The sequence below is a fragment of the Anolis carolinensis genome, chromosome 3 (genome assembly GCF_035594765.1).
Source record: "Anolis carolinensis isolate JA03-04 chromosome 3, rAnoCar3.1.pri, whole genome shotgun sequence".
In the NCBI taxonomy this organism is placed as follows: Eukaryota; Metazoa; Chordata; class Lepidosauria; order Squamata; family Dactyloidae; genus Anolis; species Anolis carolinensis.
In genome coordinates, this window is record NC_085843.1 from 36,686,845 (window position 1) to 36,710,151 (window position 23,307).

Consider the following 23,307-nt stretch of genomic DNA (forward strand, 5'->3'; position numbering starts at 1 on the left):
GACTGACCGTATATACTGTATTCTAGGGAGCTGCGAAGGTTTTATTTCAGGCATGGGCAAACTTGGGCCCTCCAGGTGTTTTGGACTACAACTCCCACCATTCCTAACAGCCGGTAGGCTGTTAGGAATGGTGGGAGTTGAAGTCCAAAACACCTGGAGGGCCCAAGTTTGCCCATGCCTGCAGTCTTTTGTCAGGATTGGGTGTTTTCCATCTCCTTTTCCAAAAACCGTGCAGGTACAGAACTGTTACCTGCTTCATCATGACTTTTCAAAAGAGTTTTGTTTCTCTTGAGTCCTGCAAAAGTGATGGGGGATTTCTCCCAGTGATCTGAATCATCACCTTTAGAAGTGTTAATTACACTCAAACTCAGGCTGCTAGGAATTGTGGGAGTTGAAGTCCAAAACACCTGGAGGGCCCAAGTTTGCCCATGCCTGCTCTATCTCCTCTATTTTTAATCCTGGCTTCTGTGATAGTTAACTTTCACTTTGGCGGTTTGATAAGGTGAAGTTCCTTTGCTTAATCAACGGCGTTGGCTTTCACATTGCTTCCTTGGAAGAATGTGGAAAAGTTTGATTTAGGAAAAAGTTTCCTTGTTAGGATCGGAGTACTGCAATGAATTTAGTTAAATGTGTTGCCGAAGGGTCGCTGTGAGTTTTTCGGGCTGTATGGTCATATTCCAGAAGCATTCTCTCCTGACTTTTGGCCCACATCTATGGCAGGCATCCTCAGAGGTTGTGTGGTTTGCTGGAAACTAGTCAAGTGGGTCTATATATTTGTGGAAGGTCCAGGGTGGGAGAAAGAGCTCCTGTTTGTTGGAAGAAAGTGTGAATGTTGCAATTAATCACATTGATTAGCATTGCAAAGCCATGTAGCATCAAGGCCTGGCTGATTCCTGTCTGGGGGAATCCTTTGTTGGGAGGTGTTAGCTGGCCCTAATTGTTTCAGGTCTAGACTTCCCCCGTTTTCAGAGCACTTTCATAGCAGAGCACTTGATGAACCAACTTGGACACAGCATATTATTTGAGAACACAGAAATGCTGGACCACTCTAACAACCACCATGCCATACTACACAGAGAAGCCATTGAAATCCACAAGCATGTCGACAATTTCAACAGAAAAGAGGAAACCATGAAAATAAAATCTGGCTACCAGTATTAAAAAAACCTCTAAAATCAGGACAGTAAATAAAGAACAACATTCTGAAAACGGGAATTCTAGATATCAAAAAATCAGGGCCAGCTAACACCTCACAACAAAGGATTCCCCCAGGCAGGAATCAGCCAGACCTTGAAGCTGTAAGGCATTGCAATACTATTCAAGGTGATTAATTACAACATTTACACTTGCCTTCAACAGACAAGAGTTCATTCTCCCAGCCTGGAATTTCCACAGATATTTAAACCTTTCTTGCTTAGTTTTTTCCTATATACCTCATAACCTCTGAGGATGCCTGCCAAAATGTCAAGAGAGAATGCTTCTGGAACATGGCCATACAGCCCAGAAAACTCACAGCAACTCAATTTAATTAAAACTTGGTCTAGTAGGACAGTCATATTTACGTTGCAGAATCACTTCTCTTTTGAGTTCACAGAGGGTTATCAAGTAAAATTGCAGCCTATAATGTTTAAATTTGAAACCAGATTTGATCACATGTTTTACTTTAGGTTTATGTCCTGCTTTTATGCTAATTGTTTCCTCTTCATTATGGGAAAATGTTCTTTGGCACGCAAATTCAGAAAGGTTTTCATACAGTGGAGTAACTATTTGGACATAATCCTTGTTAAACCCCAAATAATCTCAGGTTCCAATGTTAACATGTATTTGTTTTGTATTTTTGGAATTAAGTTGTGGACCTTTTGCAGCAATTCCTATGGCTCTGATGAGATAAAGTCTTTAATCTTTTATTGTACAAGAGAAATCCATTTGAAGACATAATACACAGCAAATACACACACACACACACAGACAGACAGACATCAATGTTGCATTGAGAAGTGATAACAGATTTGCTGTGTAATGCATTAGGATTTTTAACATTTGCAGAGGATGTACAGATTTGTTACACTTTGAATAGGAATGATGGTTTCCACATACAATACAATATCCCTTTATCCATTGAGTTTGTATGGACTTTGTATGGATATGTAAAGCAGTGGATAATAGCAAACTATTGAAATGAAGGGCTTCTGATCCAAGAATGCCATAGAGTCACACTGGAAGACCTGGAAAATGCCTAGAGAGTACATATTTGTTGGATGTGGATAAATGGAACCATGAACACTGATGCTTTGAATGTAGGGGGTTGTAATCTTGTGAATTGATCCGTAGTAAAGATCTCAGCTCCAAGCATACTTACTTGAAAGTAACTAATTGAAATCAGTGAAACCTAATTGTAGATTAGGTAGTTTCAAAACCAAATTGGGAAACACCTGGAGACATATAGTTACTTTTGTAAAATTAATACTGTTAACAAACGGATGGAAATAACAGTTGCCTTTTATAAATTTTACAAATGAAAGGCATCGGATTTGCTATTGTCTGGCTTGATTGCATGCAGGTATTAAGCAATTGTGAACAAGGTGGTGTACAGTGATTGGTGGAGTATCATTCTTGTATTGCTGCATCTTGTATTGCTGCATTCACACTGTTTTAGCGAAAGTTTTCTTAAAACTTGGCTCTCTTTCCTCTGTGTGTTGTGTTGGTATGGGACGGTTTGTGCCATGAAGCTTGTTTGTTGAGGACTGAGGTTCCTGTTGCCAAGATCCAGATTCAGAACTGTACCAGCTGCCTCGCGGTTTGTTTTATATCTTTGTAAATGCACCTTAATTTGGTTCTGCAGCACTCCCTGAGCCTCTGCTACCAGCTTGGGGAATTTCTTTCCAAGCAGTCTATAGTTTTACTATTTTCTTTGCAAAGTGCACCTGTTGCTGATTCTCTGTTCTATTTTCCTGGTCTTACTCTGCAGCACATATATTTCTTTTCACCCCACTTCAATTCACCCCATCCCAGTTTCCTTCATCCAGAGCACCACTATGCCCCTAAAGCAGGCATGGGCAAACTAAGGCCCAGGGGCTGAATGCGCCCCCCTAGGCACTTGTCTTAGGCCCTCCTCATTTTTCCTGTCCCTTTGGCATAAAGTCCACCACATCCTTTTGTAGAAAGGATGGGGAAAAGGCATGCAGCAGCTGAGAACCCTCTGGAGTGCTTTCAGCCACCACGTGTTTTGCCCTTCTCCCGGCATAAGGATGGTATGAGCAGCCCTGTCCTTATGCCGGGAGGGTGGCTTGAAGAAGGCACGCAGTGGTTGAGAGCCTGCCAGAGTGCTCTTGGACATCTCCTGTCTCTCTCTCCTCTTAGCATAATGTTGAGAGGACAGCCTGAAGATCAAGAGAAGAGTATTGGGAAGGAGGATCGGGGCAGTCACCACATGTCTTGTTCTCCTCCCGACATAAGGATGGGGTGAGCAGCCCCGTTCTTATGCCAGGAGGACAACCTGAGAATGACCTGGCAGCTCCTGGCCCCACCTTCTCCCAGACCCTCCCCCTCCTGGGTCCATCCCACCCAGCGTGTGCTTGGTTACCCTCTTTCCCAGCCCGGCCCTTGTGGTCGGGCCCACAATGCTGCTCCAAGACAAAAAAGTTTGCCCATGCCTATCCTAAAGTGTTTTCAGAATTCCTTTGTCATAGTCTTTTTGAATTTTTGAGAATTGTAACTGAAGTGAATTTGTTGATGGCCTTTGAACAACAGTTCATTCGGTCATAAAGTGGCTTGACTTGGACACCAATTCCATGCTTCATAAACCATTGTATCTGAGGTGAACACAGAGGCTTTGTATTCTGCTCTTGTGCCAGCTTTATTGCAAATATCCTGGTTCATATCCCAACTCAGCTATGAAAACCCAATAGGTGACTTTAGGTATGTCACACACCCTTAAATCCTGTTATAGGGTTACCTTATGGTGGAGCTTCTATGTATGTGCTTGAATGTGTCTATATGTTATGATTATTCCCAACTGTTAATGGGTCGATAAGATTGCTATGATTCTGGTAAGTTGTGATGATAGCGATATCTGTTGTGTGTGTATTTAAATGGGTGTTTGTGCAAATGAGCCATGTGATTTCTAGCTTATGGTGAAAAGGGTGTAATTTGTTTGAAAAGATCCTGAAATGGTGATGGTGGAGTGAGAGCAAAAGAAAGTGCTTGTGGAAGTGTTTTTCAAAATTAGTTCTAGATTTTCAAAATTAGCCTTAAAAACCTTACCAAGAGTTTGCACAACAGGTGAATATAGAGCAGGCATGAGCAAATTTGGACTATCTAGGTGTTTTGGACTTGAACTCCCAGAATTCCTAACAGCCGCAGGCCCCTTCCCTTTCCCCCTCAGCTGCTTAAGCGACTCAGGGGGAAAAGGAAAGGACCGGGTCTGTTGGGAATTGTGGGAGTTGAAATCCAAAACACCTAGAGGGCCCAAGTTTGCCCATGCCTGATATAGAGCCACTTGATCCACCTCAGCCTAACTAGGAATGAAAGTTGTGAAAAGGAGCCTGATGTGTCACTCAGTAAAGAAGACTGTTACTGTAGATCTTGGTTCATGAGAGGTTTGCAAAATCGATTAAGGCAAGAGTTTGCAATCTTTTCTTAGACTCAAAACGTGGTTATAAGTTGAAAAGGCTGAGAACAGAAGCACACTCTCTAGAGAAGATTGCTGGATCTTGTATAGCAAATGGGTGGCTATGCATTTATTGCAAAAGGATAAGGTGCATGCAGAAAGGGCATGAGTGGGAAATTGCAAGGAGAGAAGTAGTGTTGTTTCAGTATACAGTATATTAGAGCAGTGGTTCTCAAGCTTTCTAATGCCGTAACCCCTTGATACAGTTCCACATGTTGTGGTGAACCCCAACTATAACATTATTTTAGTTGCTACTTCCTAACTGTAATTTTGCTACTGTTATGAATTGTAATGTAAATATCTGATATACAGGATGTATTTTCATTCACTGGACCAAATTTGGCACAAATACCTGATACGCCCAAATCTGAATACTGGTCGAGTTGGGGGGGGGGGGGGAATCGATCTTGTCATTTGGGAGTTGTAGTTGCTGAGATTCATAGTTTACCTACAATCAAAGAGCATTCTGAACTCCACCAATGATGGAATTGAACCAAACTTGGTACACAAAACTCTCATGACCAACATAAAATACTGGAAGGGTTTGGTGGACATTGACCTTGAGTTTTGGAGTTGTAGTTCATGTACATCCAGAAAGCTCAAACAATGATGGATCTAGACCAAACTTGGCACGAATACTCAATATTCCCAAATGTGAATGCGTTTTCTGATGGTCTTTGGTGACTCCTCTGACATCCCCTCGTGACCCCCCAGGGGTCCCAACCCTCAGGTTGAGAAACATTGGATTAGAGTTTTTTCTTTCTTATATCAGAGCTTTCTACCAACAGACTGTTCTAGATCTTCTGAACTAGAAAACAACAGCTTGAATGGCAGAAGGAAAACATTATACATATTGAACACAAAATCAGTTTTTGCCTTGGTATTGAAAGGTTCATTCAGAATAGCAGAGATCAGAAGTGTTTCAGGTCCTACCCAACGTAGTAATGCTTTGAGAGCTGTCTATTGCTAGGCATTTGTACCATGTAACCCAAAAGAAAACATTGCTTTCTTTTCAATTGTACCAAAGCTTCAACAGTAATTCTCTGCAACAGTGCAGTACAACAAATTTATCCTTCTTTTTGTCTATGTAAGTCACTCAAAGTCTATATCAGTGGCAAAAATAATTACATGTTCTCACGGTTTTTTTTGGGTCTAAGATTTTCTAATTATAAACCATTGCATTCAGAATGACAGCAGGAACTGTATGCCAGATCCAGACTTCTGATGTATCTGTAGTGCTTAGATTTGCTCTCCATTTCAGCTGTGACAATTTGGACAAATGTATGCAATTCCAGAACAGGACCCCAGCCAACTTTTAACAAATATGCTGAACGACTTTATGTGTGGATTTTTTTTCCTTGTGTCTTATCTGATCTAAATGTGTGTGTATATCTTCCTCTGCTTCTGTATTTTGGCAGTAGTAGACATAAGCAAACAACTGTTCATTCAAATCCGTGCTCTGAGCAACCGGCCCTCCATATCCACAATTCCTTCATCCATGAATTCAACTATTCATGGCTTGAAAACAAACAAAAACACAACAACAACAACAACAAAAACAAACAAAAGCAAACCTTGATTTGCCATTTTATTTAAGAGATGGCATTTTACTATCCCACTGTATGTAATAAAGCTTGATTTTGGTATCATGGGAGCTCCTGAAACCAAACCCTAGTGGAAAGCAAAGGTCTATTGTATCTTTTTTGTGGAATTAATAGAGGGAAGTATCATTTTAAAGCAAAAATAATGGTTATTGGTAGCACAGGTATTGCTTGCAGATGAAATAGTGGCATTATATGCAAGATATTGAAGTTCCTAGCATCATAGAATCTTAGAGTTGGAAGACACTACAAAGGCCACCAGTCCAACCCCATGCCAAGCAGAAATAGACAATCAGAGCACTCCTGACAGATGGCTATCCAGCCTGTGTTAAAAAGTCTTTAGAGGAGATTTCATTATACTCTGAGGCAGTGTATTCCACTATCTAATGGAGATGTGTATGAATTTTTTCCCTTCGTTTCCTTTGTGCTATTGTTTAGTTTCAACTGTTCATCTACACAAAATGAATGACGACATTTTCGTAGGAAATGAGAGGCAACACGAAAATGAAAGCTGCACAGTCATGGTGCTTGCTTTCATTTTCCTTTTGTTTTGGGCCCCGTAACAATAAGTAGGCACTGACAGAGGGCTGCTTTCCCATTACAGCTGATGTGTGCCAATGGGTGTTAAAAATAATTTTAATATAAATAATAGTTACTCTGGTACCCTAAGCTGAGTCTGAGAGAGAAGTGCTTCCGTATTACATCTTATGTGTACTAAAGGATCGTAATAATAATATTAATATTAATAACAGTAGTTATTCAGCGACCTTAAGCTGAATCTGAGAGAGAGCTGCTTCCCCATGACAGCTGATGTGTGCCAATGGGTGTTAATAATAATAGTAATAATAATGATGATAATAATAATAATAGTATTAATAACAATAGTACTCTGGGGAAGACCCAAACATTTTAAAAGTTGGTGGGCTAAAAGAGGTCGAAATGCCCTCCGTGTGTGGCAATTTTAACTCCTTTAGCCCAAAAACCGAGTGGGAGGGTGAGCTTCGGAAGCCCTCCCTTTGCAACCAATGGTCTGAACATTTTTTTTCCGTAAGCCAGATGAAAATTCTGTTTGTATAGGTGCCCTATTTTCGTTAGTGGGAACAAATACGAAAATGAGACTAAATGAATGAAACTACACAAAACAAACAGCAATTCCATACAGAAGCACAACACTACTATCTAACAGCTCTTATTATTATGAGGTTTTCCCTAATATTTAGGTGGAGTCTCTTTTCCTGTAGTTTGAATCCATTTCTCTGTGCCCTAATCTCTGGGGTAGCAGAAAACAAGCTTGTTGCATCTTCAATATGACATCCTTTCAAATATTTAAACATGACTAACATGTCATTTCTTAACCATCTTTTTTCCTAGCTAAATATACCCAGCTCCTCAAGCTGCTCTTTTATCAAAGTAAGGTTTGTAGGCTCAATTAGAATGACAAATTACAGGTTTCTCCTGCCTTTGGATGTCTCACTTTGTGACATCCTTTTCAGTGCTTGAGAATTACAGACATGTTCTACTAATTTGATGAGGGATCTGCTTTTTGTTATCAGTTCTTTTTACCCGTGAGGCTTGCTTGGAACCACTTGCACATATGCTAAGATATACTGTAGTATATCATTTACATATTGTGCAGCCAAAATACATTTCAAAGCTAAAAACCCCTGGATTCCATAATTCAACCAATTCCACTTTCTGACAGTTCTGCAGTTCCTAACTTGTACTATAAGTGGGAAATTTCTGTAATTGAAATGTTTACACTATATCCAAAGATCTCATGGCATGGTAAAACTCAAACAATTTACAGCAGGTAGCAAAATAGACTAAAACAAAATACAAATCTGGCAGTCTAATAGATCAAAGCTAAGTCATAGTCACTTAGTTTCAAAAATTTGGATGAAGAACAAAGTTCAAATTAACATTGAATTGATAGAAATATCTCTGCCAGTTATTAAGGAAGGGCATTCCATAACTGGGATGCCACAGATGGGGAGGCCTTCTACTGTTTCACCACATAATGTACTGTTCCCAGTGATGGAAGTACTCTGAAGGCCATCCTTCAGAGTACTTTCACCACTGGGAACAGTACACTATGTGGTGAAACAGGAGAGGCCCTCCCCATCTGTGGTGGCCTTCAGCATAGATCTAAATGCTTGAGTAGGTGTATACAAAGAGGAGCACTAACCCAAATACTGAAGATTCATGTATGACTTGTCTACACTATGAGTTTTACCTGGAATAGTAGTGAGTTGAACTTGCTTTGATTGTCAGTTGATTATTAACATCTACCCTGAAAACATCTCAACCACAACCTAGACAGGTGTAAGATGCTTTATGGTTGGATAACTATTCCTGCATTACTTTGATGTAGCAAGAGAAATATTATCTTATGTTAATTGCCCACAAAATGCAGGAACTGAAACTCTTAGCAAATTTTATGGTTTGACTATAATTGAGAACGTAGTTCTTCACAAATGTATTTCCCGAAAGAAGCAATGAGTAATTTTAGCAATTTTCTTCCCACAGCAAGGAAAGTCTTAGAAAACTCAGATTTAGAAGACTCTTTACAGTTTGGAACTTCCACTGTACAAATTTTGCATGTGTTTTTGTGTTGTTTTTTTTGTACAGAAAACACCGTTTTTGGTGAGGTGTTGCGTGATTTCCAGGCTGTATGGCTGTGTTCTAACAGCATTTTCTCCTGTCGTTTCACCTGCATCTGGCATCTTCAGAAGATCTGATGGTAGTAAAGCAAGTAAAGGATATATAACTATGGAATGTCCAGGGTGGGAGGGAAGAACCATTGTCTGTTAAAGACAGGAAGTATTTAACAACCTGGCCTTTGTTCCCTTTGAATTGTTTGCTGCTTAGAGACATCCTTTATCTAGGTGGTGTTCACTAGTCCTTGATTTATTCCATGCAAATGCCCTACTCACATGCTAATGAGTGGATCCCACTCAACACATACAAAATCTAGCTTGCTAATTGCACCCCTTTATATGTGTTTAACAGACAATAGTTCTTTCATCACACCCTGGACATTCCACATGTATATATACTTCACTTGTTTTACTACCTTCACATCCTCTGAAGATGCCAGCCACAGATGCAGGTGAAACATCAGGAGAAAATGCTGCTAGAACATGGCCATACAGCTGGGAAACCACACAACATCCCAGTGATTCTGGCTGTGAAAGCCTTTGACAATACATTGTACACCATTTTCTGTTTAAGTAACATATTAGTGTATTCATCATCTGCACCAGAAATAATATTTATGCACAAAAATATTTTCATGTTCTGTACTTAGGGACTTGTTCTGTGTAAAATTCACAAATGCATTTTCTGGTGCAGAAATCAACATTTTCTTCTGAAGAAATGGCATTTCTGTACAGAAAATACAGTTGATTCAGAAGAACATGCTGTTTATAACAACAACAACAACAACAACAAAAAACAATAACACATGTGCAAATTTTGTGCAGAATAAGTCCCAAATTACAACAATTGTCATTAGTAAAAGACTCCAATCAATCCAGGATTCTCCAGTCAAGATTTACTGTTCAAAGAGCTCCACTGGCTGCCGTTCACCTTCCGGTCCCAATTCAAGGTGAATACCATCATTTATAAGGCCCTAAACGGTTTGGGACCCACCTACCTTCGTGACCGTATCTCCTATTATAAACCTGTTCGATCCCTCCGCTCATCCGGGGAGGCCCTTCTTTCGCCACTGCCTTTATCCCAGGCCCGTCTAGTGGGAACGAGAGAGAGGGCCTTTTCTGCTGTGGCCCCCCGACTGTGGAATTCATTGCCCTCTGAGATCAGGCAAGCCCCCACCTTATTGGCTTTTAAGAAAGATCTAAAAACATGGCTTTTTCGATGTGCCTTCGGGGAGTAAATGTTATATACCTTTTTGATTACTCCCCTTGGATTTTATCCTTTGGTCTGTTTGGACTGTTCCATCTTATACCCCTGTTCCCTTTATTTATATGCCTCTCTCTCCCGAGTTTTTAATTAAATGTTCATGTGGCCCGCCCTGTCTGCTCTGATTTGTGTTGTAATGTATATGATTATTTTTGTACTATTATATTGTGTTATGATATATTGTTTTATTTTGTTATATTGTATGGTGTCTGAGCATGGCCCCATGTAAGCCGCCCCGAGTCCCCATCGGGGAGATGGTGGCGGGTTATAAATAAAGTTTTATTATTATTATTATTATTATTATTACTGATAATCACAAAACATTTTTTAATCCTCCCCCTAAATATTGCCAAATATTCTTTTCATCTTAACCATAACGTATTGGCTGAGTTCATCTCTTGTGCCGGAGTTCTGTTTGATACAAAATGTCCTGATCACAGGAGTTATTAAAAATACTCCAAATAGAATGATGTATGTGCAAAATCTATTTGAAGATAGCTAAAATAGTTTATATCTATATTACAGAACAGAAAGTAGAGACACTCAGTGTTTCAAGTCGGCACTGAAATGAATAGATGGCATATCCTTGACTCCTTGGACCAAATCTTAACCACTAGAGAGCATTTTACATCTTATGGTAAATAAGCAGTATTCCCCATTACACCCCTGAGGGGATATTTGGCCAATCTATTTAGCATGATGCTGCTATTATATTTTTTTGAATACAGTATGGAAGAGTGCTTGTAAACAGCTTCTTTCAAGGAGAACTGCACACACAACACATTTAGAGTTCTTTAGAGCAATAAACTAGATTTCCCCATTTTTATAGGCATATTCAAGATCCTGAAAAGCAGTAAGTTGCAGTGTTTGCACCTTCTGTTGGCACTGTTGCTCCAGAGTATTTGCATGACCATTCATTTTTGTGAGCTGAAAAGCTCTTAAAACATTTGCATAAAAGTAAATGTGTTTGTTGGAACTGTTTCTCAGGGAATGAATATAGTTTGGCATGTGCTAGAGTGGATATCATCCCTGGAAATGGTTGACACTTTCACATTGCTGCCATACTGAACCAGGAGCTTCATGTTTTTCCTGTCTATGAAAGGAATATTTCATTGGTTTTGTAGTAAAGCTACTGTTTTCCTATGATACTCAAGTCAAACATCTTTTATCTAGAATTTCAAAATCTGATAATTTAGGGAAAAAGTAAAGTATAAACTTTTAAAGCAAGCACAAATTATCATAATTGTTATATACCTAGAAACATTGTAAATTGTATTTAAACTTACCTTTTTCTTATGGAGTTTAACCTGGGAAGTCTGAATCTGATGTCAGTTTTGGTGGATTACGTTGTTTTCATGTTGAAAATTCTTATTAAACATCCACAATGTCAAAACTTTGTCGCTTCCATCACACTGGTTGTTGCTGCTATTGCAGTTATAAATTGGTGGAAAGGTAGGTAATGATAGTGTGATTACATTTTCAAAATTTGGTTGAGATAGTGCTTGTAGTTCTGGAGGAACTCTAATTTTTGCTTCTCATAGACTTTCCATGGGGATTTGGTTAGCCAGTTAAAATTCATGAGTAAACCAGTTTTTTTAACTTGAAAAGGTTTTTTTGTATGTGTGTGGGGGGGGGGAGGCATTGTGTTGAACCTGTAACCCTCCACCCCCACTCCCTCCACCCTGCTGGCTACGGGCTTGACTGTCTGGAGGCTGAGGATTTGAAATACAAGGTTATCTTACAGCAATTTCAACCAGCTTCTCAAGTAGAGCACAACAATTTTGGAGAGACACTAGATCTTTATCCAATGAGATTTGTCACAGTGACCCTATCAGTTATTGATAACCTGATCCCCTCCACATCACTGTGTCTTCTGTGGTAAATTGGACAAAGATATGCACACATGTATTTAAAAAGAAGCGTGACCAGGCATGTGTATGAGTAAGAAATCAGCAAATAAACTCATTTCGATGAAATCAGTTCAGTCTGAGTTACAAGTAAAAAAAAACACAAAACAAATTAAAAATCTTTCCTCTGAATGGTGAACTCCTTTTCCTCTAATCTACATTACTGTTTAGATTAGAATTTTAAACATTAAAAATAAAAATAAATAAAAATAGTGACAACTCTACATATTGATTAATACAAAAAAGCTGTGTTAAAGAGGTTTTATTTCACCTAATAGGACTATTGGAAAAGCGGAAGGGGAAAAGGAGTGGGAATTCTTCTGTTTTCTCCTCCCCTATCCTATGTTGGTCTGGCACCTTGGACAACATCATTCCAGGTGACAAGTGATGGCAGCTCATCATTTGGCTGGTGGTCACCTCTACAATGAAAACATGTGGGGGGCACTAAGTGTGGTTTGGCACTGCTAGTCAGTTATCCTGATGGTGCAAAGACTTCCTGATGGTGCAAAGACTTGGGGCTGGCTGTATGGATTTTCTCAGGGTGAATATGGAGTTCCAAACTCTGGATCAGTCCTAGGTAAAGTGTCTGTGTAGATGTGGCTATAGAAAGATTCTTGGTTGTGATAATTGTTAATTGTACTTGTTGCCCAATTTGAGTTTTAAACATTTTAAGGATTGCAACTTATGTAAAATAATGCAGATCAGTAGAAAGGAAACTGGCCACTTAAGGAAACCTTGTATGACATGGGGCACCCATACTTTTAGATAAATCTCTTTCTGCTTTTTTCAGGTGAAAAACACAATAATTGTGTAGAAGAGCAGGAGTTTAGCAGCAGTAGCTTTGGCTCCCTTGCTAGTTATAATCTACTCAGGATTTACTGTCTATATCTATCATTGCATCTGGTTTAGATGGTGAATGTTTGTAGTTATCTCATTTCTGTGAAGCTTCCAGCAACATCTGAAGGCTATAGGTCCACTGTTGCCTTTCTCACCCTTACAGTGCATTCCCTCTTCTCTAATCTCCCCTTCTATTATCTAAATTTTTTTTGGGTGGGGGTATTATGGCAGCTTTCTGAATGGATGTATAAAACTACAGACTGGTGAAATTCTTATATCCAGTTTATAGCAACATAGTGTTTTAGCCTTCTCTTAACTTGGGTACTGGACAACGTTACTTGTGTGCAAACTGCAGTGAGGCAAGTTATTATCTTTAGTGGCTAGAAAGCAACAAAGTGTGTATGCATTATTCCTTCAGTAATCTTCAGAGTGCATTGGGAAAGAATGTTAGACATGTGCCAAAAGCTTTGTGATGTCAAATTCTTTGAGTGTGTGTTGTGTTTCTATAAGTTGATATAATCATATTCATCTAGACAGGGCCCAAAACACACGAGGTTGTGTGCTTTTACCGGAGGTGTCCAAACAATACCACTGGTAAAACTGAATTAATTTGAGACAAAGCAGGAAAACCTTGCTTTGTCCCGAATTAATTTAACACCTGGAAAGGCCTGGATATTTCCAAGTGGGGGTCCTGTGTTGATTGGGCCCAGGGATCGCGTTGCACGATACCCAGACCCAATCCATAGATCTGTTTCGGGATTTCCGCACTACTGAAGCCTAGAAAACCCAAGATAGCACCTAGCCCTTCCAAAAACCACCCAGAAAAGGCCTTAAAATTAAAAATTATTCAGCCAACCACCCTGAAACTGCTGCCGGAGTCCTCCTGGCACTTAGAAATGACGTGCTAGGAGAGGGGGGGGGGGGAGGAAAATCGCTCCTGCTGGCATAATTTCTATGCACCAGGAGGACTCCAGCAGCAGTTTCATGGCAGCCAAGTGAGTAATGTTTAATTTTTAGGCCTTTCCTGGGGCGGGGGTTGTTTGGTATCTAGGCACAGGCTTTGTGGGGAGGTATGCAAACTTTAACCTGCACCCAAGCGGGTTTCTTAAACCTAGTTGGGCATGGCTTAAAGCTCTGTGTGGAACCGGTCTTAATCAGCCTTCTCATTGCCTGAATCCCTAGTTTTCTTAGATCAGCATTTCCATAAAGGAAGGCAGTGGGAGTCCATATTGAGTAGAGGTTTCAGAAATGCTTCATAACTTCATTTTGGGGGGTTTACTTTTTCTGTCTTGCAAGTCCCAGAATTCTACAGCCAGTGTGGCTGCTGGTTGGTTGGTTGGTTGGTTGCAGTTCAAACAATTTTTCAAGTCCTGTTTTTATCTCTTGAACACAAATAGTTTGATACCTTAGCCGATCCTATGAATACAATGTTTAGATTGGTTTGGACTTCATTTGATTTTTCTTAGAGAAGGGAAAACTGTTGTTGGAATACAATTGTCTCCAACAACAGACCTGATTTCCCAGTCTTCCAAGATATTGTTGAAGTATTGTTGTCATCACCATTGGCATTGATGGTTGGGACATGATGGGCATTGGAGTCCTACAGTGGGCACCGTTCCATAATAATTTTCTACTACATTTCACGTTGTTACATAATGTGGTTCTTAGGCCCCTTCCACACAGCTGTATAAAATCCATATTGAACTTGGATTATATGGCAGTGTGGACTCAGATAACCCAGTTTAAAGCAGATATTGCAATTTACCTGCCTTGATTTTGTGGGTTATATGGCTGTGTGGAAGGGCCCTTAGACGTCCTTGGTAGGATCACACCTTAACTATTCAGGTAGGTTTGTGGGAAATAGGCTTTTATAATTGGGAATATCTCATTAATAATATTGACATTTTATTTTATGATCAGATTGTCTCTACATTTGTTAAATAACAAATTTATGTGTCCCAATCCCAAAGAAGGAAATGTTTGCATGTATCCTAGGCCTTCCTTGTGCTGAATAAGTATTTTGGCATATATCTGGTAGAATTTTTATTTGTACGATAAAATGTACCCAGTCACTTTGCTTATTTTATCTAAGAATTTTTGCTTCCAATTCTAAACACATTTATTTGAAAGTAAATTTCACAGAAATCAATGGGAATTTACATGTGTCTAAGCTCAGAGTCAACTTCATTTTCTATAACACAACTGCTAATTTTAGATGGAAATGCAGCTTCTGACAGACTTAATAAAGGAATGAGTGGGCACTGTTTTATTAACTGATGGATCTAATCGATCTCTACTGTAACGTTTCCTCAGAATCCTCTTCTTCTTATGTTATATCTATTAATAATTGCATCTTTTATTTTGTAACTTTTGGATATGAAGTATTCATTGTCACATTAATTTGTCTACTTTTGAGTTAAACTTAAATGTCATGTGGTTATGTTTTCAGTCAGCTTGAATGCAAAGGGATTGTTTCAGACTAAATTGCTCTGAATCCTAACATTTTAGAAGTTTGGGGTTTGTTCTTTGCTGCCTGATAAGATTTTGAAGACAGTTCTCTAAACGTGTTGCCAGATACTAATTTTTGAAGCAAATCTTAGACAGTTTCAATATATAGACTGGTGCTGGTGTGTACTTTACCATCATTTTAACAGGACATGTGATGTGTTTAAAATGCACCAATTGTTTTTATTTTTTCCTTTGGATTATGTTTAATACAGTGGTTCCTTCCATAATAAATATAGCTTTAGAGAATGAGTTTCCTTTAGATTGCAGACAAAAATCCTAAAGTACATTTAAATTCTCTATGGAACTTTATAGTTCACGTGATCATGACTAAGGTCCCTTCCACACAGCTGTATAAAATCCACATTGAACTGGATTATATGGCACCCCCATTCTTAATTATGTAAGTCATATATTTGTAACTTGGGGACTGCCTGAATATAAATTCACAAAATTCAGCTAGGAGGATTGCAGTTTAAAGTAGAGAGAGAAGGTGGGGTTCTATTCAGAGTTGCTTCCTAAGTTATTTTTCCTCACAGAAGAAATGCAGGAATATTCACATCTTTTCTTTCATTTGAGGAGGGGAGAAGAGCAGAGCAAGAAAACAGAACAAGATGTATCTCCTAATTTTCTGCTTCAGATTGTAGTCTACATGGGAATTTTGTGGTGTGTGTATGTTGCAAAATAAAAGAACCTGACACTTAGTTTATGAGTAATTATGTGTAGTTGTGGCATTATATTCTAACCCTTTGAATCCTCGTGACTGCACAATTCTTTAGGTCAGGCATAGGCAAACTTTCTAACTTGGGGGCTGCATGGCAGGCTGGACCACGGTGGGCAGATCAGAAGGGGGGTTCTCCCCAAGTCCCCTCTTGGCCCTTTCCTCCCCTTCCTCTTTTCTTTTGGAGGCGGAAAGTGAAGGAAAGACGGGAAACATTTGGATCCGAAAAGGGTTGGGTTTGGTCAGGATGAGATGGTGGATGGGAGAAAAGCCTCCAGGAAGTTCTTCCTAATATTTTCAGTCAAATCTCTTTCCCTGCCATTTGAACCCATTGTTCCCTTGTGCCCTGGTCTCTAGAGCAGTAGCAAATCTGTTTTTCCCCTCCTCCTCATTGGGATGCCCTTTTAAATCTTGAAACATGGTTCTCGTGTTCCTCTCAACCCTATCTTCTCCCAGCTAAACATCCCCCAGGAGGAAAGGAGGAAAGAAAGGTAGAAGGAAGGATAGGATGGTGTGAGAGAGAAGGGCTTGAGAAAAGAGCCCAAGAGGTCGCATATGGCTCCTGGGCCTGGGTTTGCCCATACCTGCTTTAGATGATGACCTATCTTAAGCCCCATTGTTGTTAATAGGAGAGATGGTTACATTAACATTTTGCTTCATGAAAATACAGAACTGAAATGATCCTTACTAAACTTGTGCCTTTCCCTTTATATATCTGTGTCTATGTTTATATACAATTATTCAGTGTTATGCACCAGATTGCATCCCTGCATATGGTTTCTGAGGCATTTAGCGATAGTTCAGGATGAGGTATTCTGTAAAGATGTAAATGTTTGCAGGAGGGTTTTGTTTATGGCTTTGGCAAAGCATACAGTGAAAATGTTTAAACTAAATGGCTTTTGAGAGAATAGTCTCATATCAAGAGAGTGGAGGAAAGGACTGTAGTTGATGTCTTTATTCACATTATATTATTTGTGGGGGAAATAATGTTTCTCTGCAACATTCTTGCACTCTGTTCATAATAATGCTAGTAATTAATCTGTTTATAATAATTAAGTATCTATAGAAACAATTAACTTGGGTAACATAGAAACATAGTGGGCTTGTGGACATGGGATGTGGCTTATGGCACTTCTTCAATTTTTTCCACTTGCCATCCTTTCAGCCCATTTTTTGCATGTGACCCCAGATATATAGGTACATAAAACAGGTATAAAAATAAAATTGGCATTTGCAAAGATTGCTAAACAGGCTGATTTTCCTTTTTATGAAATACAACTGAAGGAATTTCTGCAGAGTCCACTGTAAATAATGCTTGTTGATGTTAACAGATTAGTGAGAATGTCTAGGTAGTGTTCAGAAACTTTTTACTGTTGCCAATTTTTTTCATGACCCCAACATGGAGCTAAGGGGATTCCATTTGATGTCAGGACCCAGTTTAAGAAGCATTGACCTATGGCAAGGGAAAGAAAGGAGAAAAGTTGAAGGATGTTCTTGAAAGAACTGCAATGTTAAGCTTGGTCTGGGAAGATAACTTAGTGCACATCCCTACTGATCTATAAGGGTCTTCCACACAGCCAAATAACTCAGAATATCAAAGCAGATAGCCCACAATATCTGTCTTGAACTGGATTATCTGAGTCCACACTGCCATATAATCCAGTTCAGTGTGGATTTTATACAGTTGTGTGGAAGGGGCCTATAAAACTGTACTGGTCCATGAGGAATAATCTACATTAGAGCAATTATAGTCTTATTCATGGAACATAATTACTGTTTTTCTCTGGAAAATGCCACATTTAGCTATTCAGGGTAGGATCTAGCACCAGGGGAAGTATGCATCAGAGGAAGATATATCTCTGGCTGGAGGAGGACTCCAGCCACTAGAGAACATCCATACTTTGATTTCCATCAACTTTTTATCAAGCACAGTACCTAAATTTAATTTTCAGCTTTGCTGGTGTAAAGATACTGCATTTCCTCTCTCCTTCTGCTTCAAATTGTCTTGTAAGAAGCATTTATGTTTCATCCCAGCAAATACCCTGTTTCCCTGAAAATAAGACATCCCCAGAAAATAAGACCTAGTAGAGGTTTTGCTGAATTGCTAAATATAAGGCCTCCCTCGAAAGTAAGACCTAGTAAAGTTTTTGTTTGGAAGCATGCAGGATCGGTAAATGTACATACCATAGATTGTTGTACATGGAAATAAAGGTAGTAAAAAGAAATAATAATAATAATAATAATAATAATAATAATAATAATAATAATAACTTTATTCTTGTATCCCACCTCCATCTCCCAGAAGGAACTCAGGGCAGCTTACACAGGGATAAGCCCAACAACAACATAAATTTACATACAAACAGAAATTTAAAACAGTAATTTTAAAACAGTATAGCAATAAAATATAATATAGAAATTCTTGAAAGGATTCACAGTTCGGTTATGCTGTTTTGTGATGACAACTACTGTACAGTAGATAATACATTTTCATTTTTAAAAATTCAACCATAAATGTGAATTCGTCTTTGTGGAAAAATAAGACATCCCCTGAAAATAAGACCTGGAACAACTTTGGGAGCAAAAATTAATATAAGACACTGTCTTATTTTTGGAGAAACAGGGTAGATAAATCTGAATTATAGCTAGAATTTTATTTTCAGAAAGTGGAGGTAGCTATCATTTTTAAAAACCATAGTATGCATTTCTATAATGCATCTACACTTTAGTATTAATGCATTTTGACACCAGTTAGACTGACATGGCTCAATGCTATGGAATCGTGGGAGTTGTAATTTTTAAGGTAATTTTATAGCCTTCACTGCCAAAAAGAAATTCATTAGTTTTGTGGTGTAGAGCCAGACTGGGTATAATCTGATATCTGCACATGTAATGAGATTAATTTAGTCTGCAATTTTTTTTTACTTTGGAACTGAGTCAAACTACAGACTGTATAGGCACAACATTTGGCATAATTTTTAATTTTTTCTTCCTCTCCCCAATCTCTTTTTTGTTGTTGTGTCGCACAACACAGTGAACTCAAATGTTTGTATCTGTTGAACTATAGGTTCAAGTGATACCCTCCTCACCTTCCTCAAAAGGATTTAGGAAGAATGAATAGTAATTTTGCATAAGAACGCATTATATACAAAATCTGGCTAGAGTGGTGATGTTTATTAAAAAGCTGGTGTGTGTGCTGATCTTGCATTCTTCCTTCCTTCTGCCGCAATCATCCTGATACTTGCTGTTTCTTAGTTTTGTTTTTAATTTTGCTCTTGTCAATCCTGCTGCTGCTGGAATACCAAGGCCATATACCTCTGAAAATATCCTGAAATGCAGTGCTTTTTTCTCTGTTACTGCAGGTATATTGTCTTCAGTGATGTAGAAGTCATCACCAGCTATTAAAAGATACTATTTTTGTGATGTAACCCACCCACCCCCTTTAACCCTTTGGGTATGCTATTGACTCTCTGCTGCCTTGTTAATGTAGGAGTTAAACCTCTGCTGAGTTTTGAATCACAGATGATTTGTAGGACTGCTCTCAGTATCTCATGACTAGAATAGACCAAGGAGACCTTGGCTCATTGTCAAAAGAGCAGAGCAGCCTAAGCCTTTGTCTTTTGGTTTTTCAAGGGCAGTCCTTTCCTCTGCCCTTGAAACAGCTGGCATGCCTCTGGCCTTTCTTATAGGACTCATCTATAATCGAGGGTTTCCATCACCCATGCTGTTTGCCCATGATGCAAATTATTCACTTCTTTTTCAGCTGGTTGATGCTGATGTATATGACATATTAACTGCAACAATGCTTATCTCTTTCTTGGTTGCGACTATTTTCCTCCAAATTCTCCTTTCCCATACAGTTCACCTCTCTGTCCATGCATTCTAGATGCTTATACATACTTTCTGACTGTCTGACTGCAAACATTTTTTATATCTAAATCTGAACAGCACCATATGACGGAGAGTTGATTAAATGGCTTTTACCATCTCCTGAGGAGATCTTACTGAGTCTGCTGTCCTGCATGGTCAAAAGAGAAGGGTTCAGGTTCTCTATATTCATGTTCCTTTCCTGCATCCTAGTTGAAATGGCCCTTCTAGCATCAGCAATATCTTGATGTAATTGACAAGAGGTGCTGGATGCTTGCTGAGTCAGTGAGGTGTGTGCTTGCCAAGTGAATGCAGCAGAAGGAAAGCTTTTTCTGGCCTCAAATGGTGCAAAGCCAGTGTTCTATGGGGTTGTCTGGTTGTTTATGGGCCATTTTAACATTGGCCTCCCCTCCCTACCAAATACAGGGTTTGGCAGCATTAAGACAGAGTGTAGAATGGGAAAAAGGTGAAAAAAGAGTGTTTTTGTGTATCAGAAGATAGGATACAGCTAGGGATCTTGGTTTTGCTCTCCTAGCCTACCATGCCTTGCCCAAACTAGGCTAAATTTTGCATCGGTACTTTTTTAGCCAAAGCAGTGTATATAAAAATAGCTTTATTAGGTGACATTCAGTTGATGCTCAAACCATGTCTTTGGATTTTCTGGTGGTTATGCCTACTATTCCACCCACATATATTTTTGCAACAAGAGATCTGAATGTATAGTTTTAGAAATAGTTGATCTCTTTTTGTGGGTATGTAGCTCAAGTTATCGTAACTTTATTTTAATACATAACTGAAAGAACGCTGGATTTTGTGTTTTGTGGAATCTAATTCACTTCAAAAAGATAGTGTGATGACGTTTGCCTTCAAAACATTTCAGGGTGTAAATGGGAATAAGATTCAAGAGGCTCATTTTTCCTGAAATCATTTCATTGTTCATCTTCACATTCTTGCTTTGGCATAAGTTTTCTTCCAGTGGCTTTTGAGGCAGAAGGATTGGGAAGAAAACAGATCAAATTTGCAGCATTTTTCTCTTTATAATATATGTTCAGACTGAGTGCAGGAACCATTGTTCTCAATCTGAATTGATGGGTGCTGTGATGGGAACTCTACTGTGAACACTTCCACTTCTGTTCTGAGGAAATCATTGAACTGGGCAGAGCATGTTGAAGTGTGTGTGTCAATTGTTTCCCAGAAAACACACATCATCCTTTTTCAGATCAATTTTATTTCTGATCACTTTGTTCTCAGACTGAAATGGCTTCCATTGCAAGTGACCAGTAGATGTACTAAAAATTCATTTGTGAGTTTGTAAATTATTTTCTGAAGTGTAACTAATCATTATAATTTGTTTTGTATGCTATAGAAAAAAAACTTGGCTTGCAATTTCCTGCAGAAATTAAAGTCACTTATGCTAGGCTTGTTTGATTCCAGTTTTAATTTGTCCCTCTAGGCATGACTCTCCATCTGTAACATAGGGTGAACAGAACACACAACTGTTTTCAAAATATAATCTGTGATACTCTTCATTAATGCTTGTGTACTGCTTTGTCAAGAGTCTGAATGGATGCAATTTTAAAATTCCACTATGTAGCCTGCAAGCTACTTTCTGGTGCATTGTTTGTTTCATATGGTTAATAGCAGATCTTGCATTTGGTTGTCTGCATCTTCCAGCATTTCTGGAACTCTGGTTGATCAAATTCATTTCTTTCTGTCCCCTTCTTTTCTTAAGGATCCCCCCCTGCAAAAAACAACAACAAAAAAAACAACTTTGTGTAGGCCTGGTTTTGGTTAATGAGATCATCAAATTAATTAGGATTGTTCAATGTGTTGTCGAAGGTTTTCATGGCCGGGATCACAGGGTTGTTGTATGTTTTCTGGACTGTATGGCAAGTTCCAGAAGTATTCTCTGGAGGTTGTGAGGATGCCTGCCATAGATGTGGGCGAAACGTCAGGAGAGTATACTTCTGGAACATGGCCATACAGCCCAGAAAACATACGACAACCCCAATTAGGACTGTTGTTGTGTTCCTTCAAGTCCAATAATGACAACAACAACAACAACAACAACAACAACAATAAAAAGATCGAATTGCAAAGACTCTGGCACAAGCCAGTCAAGGTGGTCCCAGTGGTGATCGGCACACTGGGTGCAGTGCCTAAAGACCTTGGCTTGCACGTAAACACAATCAGCGCTGACAAAATTACCATCTGCCAGCTGCAAAAGGCCACCTTACTGGGATCTGCATGTATTATTCGCCGATACATCACACAGTCCTAGACACTTGGGAAGTATCCAATGCGTGATCCAGTACAACAGCCAGCAGAGTGTGTGCTGTGGACTCATCTTGTTGTGTTTCAAATAATAATAATAATAATAATAATAATAATAATAATAATAATAATAAACACGCAAAGATACTGGGGACTTTTGAATCCAGACTGACAAAGTTCTGGAACACAACACACCAGACATCACAGTCGTGGAAAATAAAAAAGTTTGGATTATTGATGTCACCATACCAGGTGACAGTCAGATTGACGAAAAATGACAGGAAAAACTCAGCTGCTAACAGGACCTCAAGATTGAATAATAATAATAATAATAATAATAATAATAATAATAATAATAATAATAATAATAATAACTTTATTTTTATACCCCGCCCCATCTCCCCGAAGGGACTCGGGGCGGCTTACATGGGGCCTGGCCCGATAAAACAAACAAACTTCAAAGACTCTCGTAGAGACCAGTACAGGTGGTCCCAGTGGTAATTGGCACACTGGGTGTCGTGCCAAAAGATCTCAGCTGGCATTTGGAAACAATAGACATTGACAAAATTATGATCTGCCAAATGCAAAAGGCCACCTTGCTGGGTTCTGCTCGCATCATCCGAAAATACATCACACAGTCCTAAACGCTTGGGAAGTGTTTGACTGGTGATTCTGTAATACGAAATACAGCATATCTATCTTGTTTGCTGTGTCATACTATGTTGTTGTGTCAATAATAATAATAATAATAATAACAACAACAACAACAATAATAATAATAATAATGCTTTATTTATAGCCTTCCCTATCACCCTGAAGGGACTCAGGGTGGCTTACAACAAAATAAAACACACTGGCAAACATTCAATGCCAAAGATAACATATAACAAATAATAAACAAAGCTCAATAAAAATTATAAAAAGCAACTTAAATAAACAAGACATAATACAATCCACAAAATTACAACATGTTAAATTCTTAAAAATTCTTAAAATTCAACTAAA

The 23,307-nt window shown here is 38.9% G+C and overlaps 1 protein-coding gene across 1 annotated transcript in view; it reads left to right on the forward strand.

Annotated features, from left to right (window-relative positions):
* Positions 1-23,307, forward strand: part of igsf11 (immunoglobulin superfamily member 11) — a 267,251-nt gene that overhangs the window by 958 nt on the left and 242,986 nt on the right. The gene's annotated exons all lie outside the window — the stretch shown is intronic.